Below are 16,657 nucleotides of genomic sequence, written 5' to 3'. Positions count from 1 at the left end.
TTTTGAAAACTGAAAAGCAAATTTTATAAATAAAGATAAAATTTTATTTTCAATAATTTTAATAAAATAATTTTGTATCATTTATATAGATTAAAATTAGTGTATTAGATTTAATATTTAAAAATTATTAAAAAATTATTTTTACATTTATAATTACTACCTTAGTCCCTATTCCATGTTCTAATTAAAATTTTTCAAGCAATTGATTTTTTATCACTTTTATAATTTAGTCCATTTAACTTAATTAATTGTTAATTTGACAAAATTACTTATTCAAAATTCAATTCACTTATAAAATCACTCCGTAAATATTTAGTAAAAATAACTATGAGTTTGGTTTATAAAAACGGGATCCTGAAATCATATTTTTCGACACTATTAACTTTTGGGTCGTTACAATAAAATTTATTAATAGATATAGGATAATGTATTATTTCACACTTACAAGATCTATTATTTAAATCAAACATTTTTTATTTTTTTTCCCTTCTAAAGAAATTGAATGAATTTTTTTTAATGTATCGAATTTTCTTCTAATGTAAAAAAAAAATTAAATTCGCAACATTTCACCCCGCAACCATACAACTTTTGGTTTCCGCCAGTTTTGATATTTGTAAATTTAAAAAGTTGTATCAATTTTTGTAAATTTGAAGTTGTATATACTTGTAAACTTGTTCAATGCTGTTTTTAATACCTGTTCTACGGGATGAAATGTTTTTAACATGCTCACCAGACTTGTTTTTTCTATATAAGAAGAAAATTCATAACATTAAAAAAATGAATTTAAGAGAAAAAACTAAAAAAGTGAATTAATAGAAGTGGAAGTGCTGTTAACGACGACACACAATAACATAATTTTTTTTACTAAACCAACTAATGATTGGGTGGTCATGAGGGGTGGTGCCGTCAATGACAACAACAGTACCGAAATTTACTGTTCAAAATAGATAATTTATACGTATAATTGTTAGGTGAGTCATTTCCATAAATATTCAATAATTTTGAGTCAATTTAGAAAAATAGCCTATAATTAGGATGGGTACCCATTTGAAATTGGAAAATTGGAATAGGAAAAAGCTAAAGATAAAATTCTTAATTTCCATTATTTAACAGCTAATTTCTAAATCCCTAACAAAATTAACTTGCCTTCTCCACTCCGACAACCACCGGCCACCAGCCCAACACCATCATCGTTCACCAGTCGGCAGTCACCAACGGTCCACCACACACCCACTAGTCACTGTCGCTTCCCTCTTCTCTGTTTAATCTTCCCACTGTTCCCTCATTCAGAAATCTGAAGCCTGGCCTTCCCACTGTTCGACGATATTCCTCAACTAGCAAAATTAGAAGTTGATTCAAGTAAGAATTCTCATTTCCCGTTTTATTTTCATCACTGTGGAGATGCATCATAAACATAGCAAATACTGAATATTGTTGGTTCAACTTGTGCTTCTCACTTTTTTCACAGAAAGAAGTTCTATATAGATTTTGATTTCAAAGTTTTACTAAATCTAGTTAAATTCCTTCTAAGTAGATTTTGATTTTGAATGTCACTGTTATAACTTACATACAAGGCCTAGAAAGGTGTTTTAACTAGTTCAGTAATGATAGGGGGGGGGGAAGGGGGTTTGATATCAAAATGAAGTATTAGAAGAAGAGCAATATATATGGCAACAAAGATGTCATAAATCTGAGTACCGAAAATTTTAACAAAGAGGGGGAGTACACTGTGGGAGTGAGTCTGTATTTTTTTTATGAAGTTATTAATACAAAAAAAAAAAAAAAAGTTAATGAGGTGGCCTCACTGAATTCAGAGCTTGACTTGTACTTAAGAGAGCCTTTGCTTTCCATAGCTGCAGACATACTTGGTTGGTGGCCTGTTAATTCTCAAAAGTTCCCTACACTTGCAAAGATGGCTCGCGATCAGCTTGCAATGCCAATATCAATTTCTGCGCCATGTTTAGATATTAGTGTCATGACCACGAATCCAACCAACTTGAACCCCGAGGGCATGGAAGCTTTAGTATGCAGTCAAAATTAATTGGTAACTCCCAAAGAAAGCAAGTCTTTACTCTTAATTTGTTTAGACCCTTTCATTTGATCTCCTATGCATCACTTTAGGGGTCTAGTCTATTCCTTGGAGCTACATTATCTCATCACTTAACTAAGTTCATTGGCTATCATAGGTGATGAAGTTCATGATTTGGAATCATCCAAACGTGAATTATGATTAGAAGTGATCTACATTGATTTTTTTCATACACTATTAAGATTGGATTATCTTAATACCTTTTCATTTCATAGGATAAAAGGAAAAGGAAGATAATTATCAACATGACAACAACCAAGTATGTCTACATCCATGAGAAACAAAGGCTCTCTTAGGTACGAGTCAAACTCTGAATTCAATGAGGCCACCTCATTAACGTTGTTTGGAGATGCAAATTTACTGAAGTAGTTCACAATATAATATTTGGCGGTCTCTCTTGTCAAAGATTTGGAATCATCCAAGACTGACGTAGATGCAGTTAGATTTTGGATTTTCTTTATTAAACATCTTTTCAAGTGGTCTTTCAAGCGTGAGGTTCCATAGTAGTTTGGTTCTGAATAATCTTTGAGGCAATATTTATATTTGGTTTTTCTTTCTTCGTTTACTTTAAACCTAACAAAGTAATTTACAAGAATTAGATATGCACTTTGTTAGGTTTGAAGTAAACAAAAGCCAAATGTAAATATTGCCTCAAGGATTATCCAACACTATGTGGCTGTGGAACCTCACGCTTGAAGACCACTTGAAGACATGTTAAGTAAAGAAAATCCAAAACCTAACTGCATCTATTTCAGACTTGGATGATTCCAAATATTTGACAAGTGAGACCGCAAAAGATTATATTGTGAACCACTTCAGTAAATTTGCATCTCCAAGCAACGTTAATGGGATGACCTCATCGAATTCAGAGCTTGACTTGTATTAAAGAGAGTTTTTGCTTCCCATAGTTGCAGACACGGTTGGTGGCGTGTTAATTCTCAAAAGTTCCCTACACTTGCAAAGATGGCTCGCAATGCCAGTATTAGTTTCTACACCACGTTTAGATATTAGTGTCATGACCACGAATCCAGCCGACTTGAACCCCGAGACCATGAAGCTTTGTTATGCAGTCAAAATTGGTTGGTAACTCCAAAAGAAAGTAAGTCGTTACTCCTAATTTGTTTAGAATCTTTTATTTGATCTCCTACGCATCACTTAGAGGGTACAATCTATTCTTTAGAGCTATATTATTTCATCACTTAACTAAGTTCATTTGCTATCACAGGTGATGAAAAATTCAAGAACCCACACAAACTACGGTAGGCACCGCATGTGAATTATGACTAGAAGTGATCTACATTGATTTGTTTTCATACACTATGAAATTGAATTATCCTTCTCATTTCATAGGATAAAAGAAAAAGGAAGATGGACCAGGAGGATAATTATCCGGTAAAGTATTTCAAATCTTTGAATCTTGAAGAAACTAAAAGTATCGAAGATATTGCCAATGATTCTAACAACATTGGTAATTGATTTATACTTATTATTAACTACAATGTTACTCGAACTCAAATGTCAATGTTGATATGAGTATTTGACTGATTAAGATACTAAAATAAAATAAAGAGAAAATTGTTTTATTTAATTCAAAATAAATTAAACTATTGAAAAAGCATATTTTAATCCGTCTTTATTATAAATGGTTGGTGCCACAATGTTCTTCAGATGAACCTGTTGGTGAAAAAGCAGAGATCAAGGAAGCTTTGGTTTGCAATCAAAATAGGATAGAAATGTCACAAAAAGGTAAGTCCATATACTAATTTATTTAGTTCAATTTTTCGAAAGTTATTTTTATTTTTATTTCTTTCACATCTTGAGTTAAATCTAAAAGGGATGGAAACAATGAAAGGTTGCAAAAATTTGTATTATGGAGACACTAGTAGTGGAGACAAATCCAAAGCTTCCAACAAAATGGTAGGAAATTGAATGTTGATTTTTATTATATTTTTATTTATTTAAAGAATAGATGTTATTATTTCACTTGAAATAAAAAAAGTGGGTACTCTTTCAATACAGAATGTTGGCCTAGAAATGAGATCATTACAGTCATCTGGTTTTCTAAGTACACAAACTACTTGAATAATGGTTTTCTTCAACATTAGAAATGGCTTAACCTATTAAGCAAAGCTTATTGATACAGAACCTAATCATGGAAAAAAACATTAATTACATAACGAGAGACTTATGAAATGACTTCACTTGTTTTATTAACAGAAACTTTTATTTATAGAGACAAGTGGGACAAAATTATAGGTTCAAAAAATGAGTTTGGGTAAAAAATAATGCCCGTTTAGAAAATAAATTAGGCATTGGGTAAGGTTTTTTTTGCCTCAAGCCTGGCTCGGCTTGAATTTGAAAAAAAAAACTGAAGTTTTGATGTTGTTTTCCCACTATTTTGTCACAGTATTGTTGCCATTTCATTATTATGTTGCTACTATTTTGTTGTTATTGATTAGATATTGTATAATTTTTGTTTTATTTATTTTGCTACTATTTTAGAAGAATTTGTTTGTTAAGTTATACCTATCGTAGTATAATTTAAGTATAAAGACTTTTTTTAATTTGTTGAGAAACATTTATTTTAATGTTTTTAGTGTTTTTGTCAAATTATATTTTTTAATTTTTTTATATAAAAAATTTTAATACAGGTAAACCAGGCCTGATTTTTAGCATTTTTATCCAACTCGGATTTGGGCAAAATTTTAGGCTTAGTTTTATGTTGAACTCATTTAACGGGCCTAAATTTTTGTTAGGTTTTGACCTAAACTCAGTCGTACTTGGTCCATGGACATCTCTAATATAAATATTATTTATTATATTTAAAATATAAACAAGATAAAACAATAATTCAAAACATAGGATAAAGATAATAACAAATATATTTGAGCATTTGGAATTCTAAGATTATGTTAATAGTAATCAAAATTTCAAGTAATGATTCATTATTAGATAATAAAAAGTCGGATCAGGTTCAAAGCTCATCTTTCGAATCTGATGGTGAAACAACATTGATGAAGCAAGGACCATGGTTTGAACAGGTTTATACTTCATTTCTTTTTTATATATATATAATGTATATATTAATGGTTTTACATCTTGATTTTATTTGGATATTGTTCTCATACGATGTTATGGAATATTTACTCTCAAGGCATATTTATTAAACAAGCTTTAAACGAATATAAATAAACAAACTTTGTTTATGTTCAATTCGTTAAATAAACAAACTTTAAAATCTTGTCCATGTTTATTTATTTAGCTTAATAAACAAATATAATGAATAAAAATAGAATTGTTCATCAAACGCATTGTTCATTACAACCTTGATTAATGGTAGAAATAGTTAATATGCATACTAATGGATCGTTTACCTATTAAGACTTTAATCGAGTAATCGTGTGATTTTAGCGATAATAGATTCAGTATCTGAACTTATAAAGTATCTTTTGTGCACATTATTATAAAATTTAATATCAATTGAATGTTATTTTCGATTGAAGACTCAATTAATTATTGAATTATTTTACATAAATTTTTTAATATAAGAGACATTTTATTTATGAAAGAAACTCAATACAACAACTATGATAGCCATTGATAAACAAACCAATGCATTGATCCCCAAGATCCCACTTCTCTGTAGCCAGTCATAATAAGGACAACCAAAATAAAAGTTGCCAACAACTACCGAAGAAATAGGGATTTAAAATAAGAGAGGAAAAGAATGGGAAAATATAGGAAAACTATCTCAAGGTCTTTAGAACTAGACGGATGATTAAACTAATCACATTACCAATTTTGATTGATCAACTCAATTGAAAAAATTATTAAAAATCATAAAAATAAAAAATATATATTAAAAATAAAAAAATTGATTCAATAAGTTAAACCACCAATTTAATCAATTTTAGCCTTATTCAACTGATTTGCGGTGTAACACCTTTAATTCCTCTTCGTCATTGGATTAGGGTCACGGACATTACTAACAATTCAAAACAAATAATCAATCTTAATTAGACATGTAAGCTAACCGTTTACATTATAATATATAGGGAGCAATACATGCTAATTTAATATTTATGTATTAGTGTTTTATATAATCAAATAACTAATCATGCTATGCAATGCTAAAATTAGTATTCCACTGTCTACACTCTTATCACTATTTATCCCTTCTTGAATGCTAGAAGTCGGATACATACAAGACTATTCTTAATAGCATCAGAGTATTGATCCATATTCCATCTACGATTATCTTTTTATTTTATCTTTGATGATGTTAGTAGAATGCACTAAATATAGGTTTGCTAATCCATTCCAATTCAGAGTAAAATTTACTTTTACAACCCCTATTTTGAGTCTACTGGACCCTAAAAATAGTTTAAAAATAGGTAGGAACTAATTCAGAACAATTCTGGAAGTTTAGGGTCATTTTTAAAATTTTCTAAAAATAGGGGATACATGCACGTGTGGCCAGGCCGTGTGACTCTCGAAGTTGGGGCACGCGGTCATGTCCCAACTTGTGCCTTTGATCGTGTAACTCACTAACTTGAGACACACGTCCGTGTCTTTACCCGTGTGACTCACTAACTTGGGTCACACACCTATGTGTGTTGCCCATGTATGACACTCGGTCATGTGGCAAAGCTGTGTGCATCTAAAAGTACCTTAAAACTCAAGTTTACGCTTTTCTACTTACTTCGACACTAAGCAACTCATTTACCAATCATTTAACCTATTCAAAACACGATTAAACATGTTCAAAATACACCTAATTCATCACCGAATATGCCTAACCAATGTACCCTCATTGGGACCACATTTTATATGTTCAAATATATCAACAACACATCAAACATTCAAGACTTTCTTTCATATCACATTTATCATATTTGAACTGACTTTCAACTTCTAAAGTTACCAAATTTGAAGCTAAGCACATACTAAACATTATGCTAAGCTACCAAACTTTAAACTATCACATATCAAAATATAAACTAGGCTAACATACCAACATAGCCTCAACCACAACCATATACACATTTAACCATTATTTCACTAGCAACTAAGATAACAACACCTTATAAACAATATCAACAAAAGACTCCCTAGGTATATGCCATTACGAAATAAGATATCACCACACTTGAGCTCGGGATTTGTGATTTGAAGCTGAGTCGACGATAAATCGAACAATACCTAGCATGCGCATGAAAAACAAAACCGCACGCTGAGTAAAACTCAATGGTATTTCTATAATCCGAATAATATAAACTTGATATAAGTATTTAAAATGCAATATGTAACAAGTAAGCTATGTTCAAAAGTTTCAATTCAATAATATATTTTTTGCTCATTCCTTATTCACATCTACTAAGATTTCACATATTCAAATATATATATATCAATGGCATTTCATATAACATTTGAATATATCAACTCATGCAATGACATGATTCATCTTTTTTATCACTACTTGAATTCATTTCAAGTTTCACATCTCATTTCATCATTTTATATTTCATTTCTCATCTTTGTCATTTCAATATTAATCACATAAACTTATTATTTAATTTCCCCTATTAACATGACTCGGATTCGGACGATACATGGATCCAACCAACACACCAGTTTGGCACCCAGTGCCTCATTGGATAAATCCGAAGTAATAACTGCGCTTAGCGCTATATAAATTGACACCCAGTGTATCCTCGGTTAAACTGAAGCAAATTGGCACCCAGTGCATCATCGACTCGAAGTCGAAGTAATCCCTGAACTCTTCCTATCCTATGGCATGCCATTTATATCCGACTCAACCCGAATAATTAATAGGGTTTCATTTCACTTTTCAATACAATCAATGTCTTAATTTCACATATATTCACATCATCACATATAATCAATTCAATAATCATTTAATTAACTTATTTCATAATATACAAAATCAATCTATTTTCAATCCACTTTAAATTCAATTTAATCTCAAGTACCAAGTACTCACCTCAATGTTCATCATATGCAAACAATTAAATATGCAACAATCTACTATTTAATTCAGATTATAGAGACATAAACCGTGAATTTCGAGCTATTTGACGTCGATTTTATCCTTCCCCTTTTTATTCGAGGATTCCTGTACGACATTAGCTACGGAATAAAACAATTAAATCACATTAATATTTTGCATTTTAATTTTACATTAAATTTTAATTTTCACACTATATTTTACTTATTCTTCAATTTAGTCCCTAAATCGAGACTAATTTAAACCTCCACATTTATACTCAAATTTTTATACTAATTTCACTCTAGGCTAAATTTAGCTTCCTCTTTTTCAATTCGACCCTTAAATTTTGAATTTTTTCATAATTTAGTCCCTATTGCTCAAAATCAACAATTTATTTCACAATATAGTCATTTTTCATTTTCAACTTAAAAATCTATCTATTTAATACCTAATACATAAATTATTCAATAATGTCAACATCTAAAATCTTGAGCAATACTAAAAATTACAACATGGGTTGGGTAATCCTAAGTACCGAAATTCCCAAAAAATAAAAATTACAGGTATAAAAACTAAATTACACTAACCAATTTAGATTTGAACTTCAAACCCCTTTAGCTGTGCGTTCTTCTTTCTCCTTGCTATTTCTTTCTTCTTTTTTCTTTTTGTTTGCATGTAACAGAGAATGAAACATTCTCTTTCTTTTCTTTTGATTATTATTATTATTATTATTATTATTATTAACTATCATAACGTATATATAATCATCATTAACGCCGTCCACTTTAATGAAATAATGGTACAATTGTTTCTTTAGTCCCTTTAATTTATTTTAATTTATAATTTAACTTTTAACCCTTACGTGATTTGGTCCCTATACCTTAATAACTCCTAACTTCACAAAATTTACTAATCCAAAAATTAATTAGCTACTAAGCTAGCCTCGTAAATATTTAATAAAAATATTTACGGGTCCAATTTACGGGTACGGAATCCTAGAAATATGCTTTCAGACACTTTTAACTATCAGGTTGTTACATGCGGATCAATCAATCCAATCCCTTATTTCGAACAGATATCCAAACCACTTCCCAATCTAATTAGTTTAATCTAATTATAAAAACAATGATAATAAAGTACGAGCAATGCCAACAACAATTAACCTAACGACCTATCGACCTTACAAAGACAGCTACAAAATTTTCCCTCTAACTACTAAGAATCAAAGATTATTAAAGAGAAAGATGAACAAAACATGATTAATAATTTTTAAAACGTAATCGTTTTTATTTTATTGATTGCTCATGTTTTTCAATCCAAAAATACCCACAAATATAAAGAAAGCAAAGACAATCTTTCAGACATCACTTATATTCTAAAACCTTAAATTATAACAGCTTTTCAACTAAAATTTCCAGTTTTAGTAACTCTTCTAATAGAATTCCAATTTTCTCGTCCTCTACTTGAAATCTCGTTAGTTCAGTTACTCAGATTTGCTTTTATAGTAACTCTTTTTCTTCCTCTAGATTTCTGGGTTCTTTTTTAGGGATTTTAAGGAGCTTCATATTCCATAGATCAGTTCAAAAACAATTTTTTTTCTTTGTAATTTCATTTGAATATAATAATAAAAGGAAAATTTTACTAATTTCAGCAATTTCTTATCTTACTTCGTTACATAGTATTTTGAGTTAAGTTAATTTTTTGACTGGGAATCACTTGGTCTTCAGAATTCGATATTCGATTCATTTCATGTTCTTGATATATGTACTTCTTTTCTGGGGTTTTTATTTTGAAATTTTGATATATATATTCTAACAATGGATGAATCTTAGGTGGGTTTTGTGAGTAATATTGATGGAAAATTGTGGATTTTTCTTGCAGGATTTGTGGAAGCTTTTCGACGATCCATTTAACTACTCAGAGCTGATGAACATGGATGCTTATGGTGGTTGGTGTAGTAGCAGTGCAACTACAGATCAGATGGTCGCTTCCTTTGGTTTCTTTTCATAACCATCCATGCCACATGCCTCTTTTGATTCAACAAATGGTGTAGGACGAAGTTCTGGTGCATATGTTGAATTTTAACAGCTGTTCAACTAAGCTTTCCAGTTTTAGTAACTCTTCTAAGGTTTTATTTGTGGTAAATCTTCAACAAAGCCTAGTTCCGGTACATACGTTGAATTTGGATATGCGAATCGATACTTCTTATAATTGTTTGGACACGTAATGAACACTTTGGTAATACATCGGTTCTTATAATCTAGTATGAATTTGATTGGAGATAAATCAATGATTATATGATACACATTATCAATGCTTTCTTCAAATTGCTTAAAAAGAAATATGATAGATTTTCAAATGCATCCTGTAGGGTGTAACTCACATTTATCAGATCCGTTGCGGGCACCTAAGATGAGAAACTAAAGGGGAGTAAAATGACGTGTGATGTCAGGACGAGAAGGTCCCAGACGTCGGGATGACATGACGTACTTAGTACCCAAGCAAGATTGCGATGTTGTGTCGAGCAGGTAGGCCATGTCATGACAAGACGATAATTAATGCTCAAATACAGTCACTTTTTTTACTCTCAACAAGATTTATTCTCCCAACCTGTTTAGATTTGATTAAGATTCAGAGAATCAAATTTGCATTTATGTCTTTTGCGTGAGATTTGTTAAAGAGTTTTGGAGAGAGTTTTTGAGAAAACTTTTGTATTTGAGATATTTGGGGTTTGCTCTTTGTTTGTTGTTTTAATGAAAAGTTAAAACCTCCTTTATTCGTGAGTTTTTATCCTTCAGTGAGGGTTTTCCATGTAAATTGTTTGTGTTTATTCTTTTCTACTTTTATTTTCTCGTTATTCATATAGATTGATCCCCAACACATATATCAATCACTTTTCATTGAATTCTTAAATAATGGCAAGAATTTTTATCTTACATGACTATATTAATATTTTGAATTGAAATTGTTAGTATTTATATCAAAGTTATATATATATATATATAGTACCATTTAACCTATATATTATCCAATTATTAGAATTTTTTGATAATAGGATCCAAATCAAAACATAAAGTATTAGATTGGTTTAAAGTTGGGAAGCCAAGGAGTCCACGTAAAGTGAGCTCTTCAATTTTTTTAAGTTTCTTTTTATTTTAAATTGGGTTTGTGAATGTGACAAAAAATTGCATTCAATTACAACAAATATCATAACAGAAAAAACCTAAATTGAAAATACCTAATATTAATTAAATCCTTTATCATAAATAATTTTTGTTGTGATTACGATATTTCTACCATTGTGCTTCTCATTAGATTGAGTTATTTTCTATGTTGATATCAAGGAGAAAAAATGTCCATGATTGGATTCGAATCCATCTCGAATGTTATCTTACATAATCTAAGACTATGCGAATTAATTTCTGGAGCATGTTTGATTGTAATCATGCCAGTTGGCTTGAATTAAAATTAATATTTTTATTTAAATTTAATTATACATATTAATATAATCATATTTTTAAAATTAGACTTAAATAAATTTGAGTAGAAGACTTTAAAATTTTTCTAAAGCACGACTCATTGTATGGTTGTTGAAACTGTCAAAATAAAAATGACTTGAAAAAAGTGAATAGTAGAAAATGGCAATGAGGATCTCATTCTTAAAGACCAGTAAAAATTTTATTCCTGCAACTAAAATAATTAAAATAAAGGAGGTTTTGTTTAAAGAAAAACTTAAAAATAAAAATTTAATGTTTTTTAATAAATTAATTATAGTTATCGACGATCGCTAAATAACTTAATATCTTTTTACATTCTCAGTAGCAAAGACAATTATCATTAATTACTTCCCTTATTGACAAATAACGATCTCTCAGAATTTAATCTATCAATAGCCTTAAAGAGCGAAAGTGACTCAATTCTGACCAACAAATGCACTATCAAGGTTTATTAAAGTTAGATTGCATACCCACACTACTCAAATTATCATGCAATCATCACAATTATTAGAAACCAATTGATCTACTAATTATCTAAGCTATCAAATACTGGTAGCATATTTAACAAACTTGAACAATTGTAACTAAAAAAAATGAAAAAAAATTAAAGAACACGAAAAAGATTAAGAGCAATTAAATCTCACAAACTTATAGAATCAAACTTCAAATATTACTTTAATTAGAAAAGAAGAATTTAACAAACCATAAAGAAAATAAAATGCAAATCGAATTAGAATTGAAAACGGAGATCCTTCATTTTTCTTCTAAGATCCTATTTATAGAGTTTACGAAATTTTAATTGATTTCAAACTAAAATTACAAACTAAACTTAAACTTAAATACTCGAAAAGATAAAATAATCATGCATCTTGATTTTAAAATAGCAAATGGACCCACAAGACAGACAACAACGTCGAGCACGAAACTCAAGGCGCTGGCTGCTGGGCGGGAGCGCCACTTGCTACTTTGGGCTGGCACTAGTGGACTTGGTTTTGGATGGATGCACGATTGTAAATTTTTTTTTTACCATCCGTGATTAGAGCTTGTTATTCTTTATAAAATTGATAACAACAAAATAGTATATATATTTGACAAATAATTAAATCTAAGTGGAAGTCACATTATTTTTAGGGACCACAGGAAAAGAAGAAAATCCAAAGTTGAAACATTTTAATTTAGTACTTAATTTTTTTGGTTTACTTTAGTTTTTGAATTTTGATAAAATTTTTTAATTTTGGTTGATATGATAACATAACAATATGATTTTGGCATAACATAATTTTAGAAGATCAAAATTGAGAAAAATTGTGAATAAATTGACTTGTCGTTTTGAGATATTACATAATTTGCAGGCAAGTAATTTGTAGGAAGCAAAAGTAGAAATAGTGAGTATTCCGCGTGACGCGCGTTTCCTACTGCTTTTGCTTTTCCTAAATTATACTATACATATCAATCAATTACTTCGTTTCATATGATATCTTGCCGCTGTCACTTACTTTTCAACCATATTTCTCTTCAGCTTTACCCAAACTCTGTTGAATCTCAGCCTGTTTCATGGCTTCTTCTTCTTTTTTGACACCGCCTTGAGCTTGTTACTATCCAGCGCTAAAGCTATTGAAGATGGGGATCTGAAAAGCGCCGATGCGTTCCTTCAGAACATCTTGATTCTTGCTGATCAGATATCCTACCTATATGAAGGCGGAATGGTGAAATACTTTGCGGAGGCTCTGGTTCGCCGAGCCTACGGGCTGCATCCCCCTTCTTCCTACTTCACTTTCCCGGTGAATCCTATACCATATTAAAGTTATCGATGATGCTTTGATGGGAAACAGGCGATTGCACCTCATTGATTTCTCCATCCCGTATTAGAATAACTATTTTGAGGGTTCAGTTCTTCATACACTACCTACCTTCTCCGGCGATCCTCTATTACATACTTGCACCATTTCTGAAAAAACTCGTAAAGTTGGAGGATGAGTTGAAAGTGGTTTTTGCCAATAGTTTGGTACAAGTGGATGAATGTGAAATAGATTTCAAAAGAAGTAGAGATGATGAAATTGTGGTGGTTTAAACTTGATAATTAGTTGCTAACATGGAGAGAGAGTTGGTAGGATTGAAGGAGCTGACAGGTAGACTTTTATTCTAATCATAGCCACTCGGATTCTTTTCAGTATTACTCCAATACTCGGGCATTTATTTGGATGATGAGTATTGGTGGGAGTGCAAGAGAGATGCAAGTGAAGGTAATAATGTAATTAGGCGGCACCAAACTTTGAGTGAATGGCAACGTCTGGTTTTACTCCAATTCCATAGGTACTCTTGTGGATTATAGTTCCTTAGAAATAATGGCGGAGGAAGAAGAGTGATTGATTTTAGGTTACAAGGAATGTCCAATGTTTTTCTTATCCGCATGGAAACCATCCACACTTCAATTCCAATTCCACCAACCATAAGTTTGGACAAGCTTTATATAAGGATTTGAGAATTGAATTAAATCAATTTATTGATTCAAATAATATTAAATTATATATTAGTTTTTTTTATTTGATGCATTCAAAATAAATTATATTAATAGTCCATATGATACATCCATACTGAAATAAATTATTTTAAAATTACTAAAAATAAATAGGTTTAAATAAATTATTTAAACTCCTTATATTTTTTTCACTCAATTGAGCCTTTAAATGTTAAAATTTCAATAAATTAAAGTCAACAGTCAATTGTTAAACGGTAATGGTTACCTTTTTGTGTTATTTTCACCACATGGCATGGTAGAATCGTGCCACATGGCAAAAACGGTTTTTTATTAAAAATAATAATCATTATAATTATTATAAAAAATTATAAAAATATACAAAAAATTTTAAAAATTAAAAAAATATTTATTGAAAATATAGAAAAGTGCACAAATATATAAAATTATTATAAAAATAAAAATAATTGAAATTTTGAAAAAATATTAAAAATTATTAAAATTAAAAATTATATAAATTGCAAAAAGTAAATATTGTAAAAATTATGAACAATATTTAAAATATAGAAAATAATTAAAATTTAATAACTTAATAAAATATTATAAAAATATAAGATAAAAAATATAAAAAAATCACTTTTTTTTTCATTTGCACACTAACCATGGTTAACACTAGACACCTATTAAAAATTATAAAATATCTATTTTATCTTTAAAGTTATTTGTTGTATTCGACCACCATCGTGGACCTCCCCAAAGCTTGCACCCTTTTATCCATCATGGATGAAAGCGGAGTGTTTTGAGATACAAACCAAGATAGGAAAATAAGTTGAGAAGTCAAATGACAATTGATGTTGTATATAAAATTGTAGATATTTATATATTTTTTAAATATTATATATATTTAAAATTTTCTATTATTTTTTCAACTTTTTGTAATTATATATATTTTCATTTTTATATTTTTATAATTTTATAATTTTTATAATTATTATGATTTTTGTTTTTGTTTTTATTTTATTTTTATAGTTTTTAAATGAAAATATCAGTTTTTCGCTACGTGACATAATCTTAACGCGCCACGTGATGAAAATAACCCCAAAAAAGTAGTTGTTACTCTTTGATTGTTGACCATTAATTTTAACAGTCAATAAATTTAATTGATTGAAACTTTAATGTTTAAAACTTGAACGAAAAAATAAAAGTTTAATTGATTTTTTTTTTTGAAAATTTCAAATGCTTCAAAAGCTTTTAACCTTTATTTTAATATATAATATGATTTATTGACTATAAATTTATATACTATTTTCAATATATACTAACAGTCTATCAACTATAGATTATTAACATGCGTGAGAATGAATAATTTATATTACTTTTTACTTACATGACTTTTTATAGGGGTGTTCAAACATCGATTAAAATCTAATTTTTATTGCCACTAATTAAATTTTAGTTAAGGATTTAAAAAAATAATTTTTAATTAATTTGGTTTATTTAAAATTAATTAACTGAATTACTCATTTAACCAAAATTTCTCAATACTGTGTCATTAGTGGTATATTTTTTTGGGCTCAATTCAGCTTTGATTTATGAATACCTCTTTATGTAGAAAAGAATCAAATTTGTTTGATTAAGTATAATTATGACATTGTGTTTTTAATTTGTTTAAAATTATGAACAACTAATGGAAAAATAATAATCACATTTTAGTTTTAATTATCTTTATCAAATTAAAAGTACAATGTCAAAAATCTTTTCATTTAGAGTGTTATTTCAAAATTTTAAATTTTGTTTGTGGTAATTGCTTTTTATTTTATAATTTTATAGGGTTTGGCATTGAACCGATTAGCTGCTTTTACTGAGATACATGACATATCAAAAGATTTATGTTGAAAACATGAGCTTTCATTAGCTTTAACATAGGCTTATAAGATTAACAATATGAATGAAACTATGTTAGATCCAAATAAGAAACTTAGTTCTTATTATTCGAAAGACTACACCTCTTATCGATTTATGAATGTATGTGAATTTGATATGATTGAACAACTCTTTAGCACTTGAATCAAGAGATGGCTACCATTTTGAACCATCTATTACTACGTTTGATGAAGAAGATTGTTTGTACAAAAATTCGATGAAGAAAAATCTCGAACACACGAATGGAAGTTGAACAGTAAATGAAGAAATAGGACAAGACTCCAAGGCGTGTATCAAGCCACTATCTTTAAGGTTATATTCGCCCCCACCTATATTCGGTGTGCAAAAGAGTTTCAAGTAAATTAACCTCAAAGTTACAATGAAGCCGATGACTATTTGTATTTTGCACTGACGAGAATAGTCCACTAAGCATTGAACAATGTATAATAAGAAACTCAATTTCTACAAAGAATTTCTGTAGTAATACTTTACAGAATAATCTAATAATATTACAAAATGGAGGAAAGAAAGAAAGAATTTTAGAATTTGTTGGTGTAATTTCCAAATGAAATCTCATTCCTATTTATAAGAATTTTCATGCCTCTTCATAGAGACATCTTTCAATAGGCGTCTTTTCTGAATAATGTCTTTAAAACGACACA

At 29.3% G+C, this 16,657-nt stretch overlaps 1 long non-coding RNA gene across 7 annotated transcripts; it reads left to right on the top strand.

Annotated features, from left to right (window-relative positions):
• Positions 1–779: 779 nt before the first annotated feature.
• Positions 780–10,930, top strand: LOC107921079 (uncharacterized). Of its 7 annotated transcripts, XR_005909493.1 has the most exons (8): positions 847–1,359; positions 1,854–2,044; positions 2,305–3,188; positions 3,315–3,348; positions 3,440–3,481; positions 3,758–3,835; positions 9,981–10,337; positions 10,471–10,930. It is a non-coding gene; the product is annotated as an uncharacterized lncRNA (long non-coding RNA). The 7 variants fall into 7 exon arrangements; XR_001690925.2 differs by lacking the exon at positions 1,854–2,044 and having other exon boundaries at positions 855–1,359; positions 2,705–3,188; positions 3,758–4,006; positions 10,471–10,924; XR_005909491.1 differs by lacking the exons at positions 9,981–10,337; positions 10,471–10,930 and having other exon boundaries at positions 3,758–4,079.
• Positions 10,931–16,657: the final 5,727 nt, after the last annotated feature.

Source organism: Gossypium hirsutum, chromosome D01 (genome assembly GCF_007990345.1).
Source record: "Gossypium hirsutum isolate 1008001.06 chromosome D01, Gossypium_hirsutum_v2.1, whole genome shotgun sequence".
In the NCBI taxonomy this organism is placed as follows: Eukaryota; Viridiplantae; Streptophyta; class Magnoliopsida; order Malvales; family Malvaceae; genus Gossypium; species Gossypium hirsutum.
The sequence above is the reverse complement of the archived record's forward strand: the minus strand, read 5'-3'. Positions and strand labels throughout refer to the sequence as shown.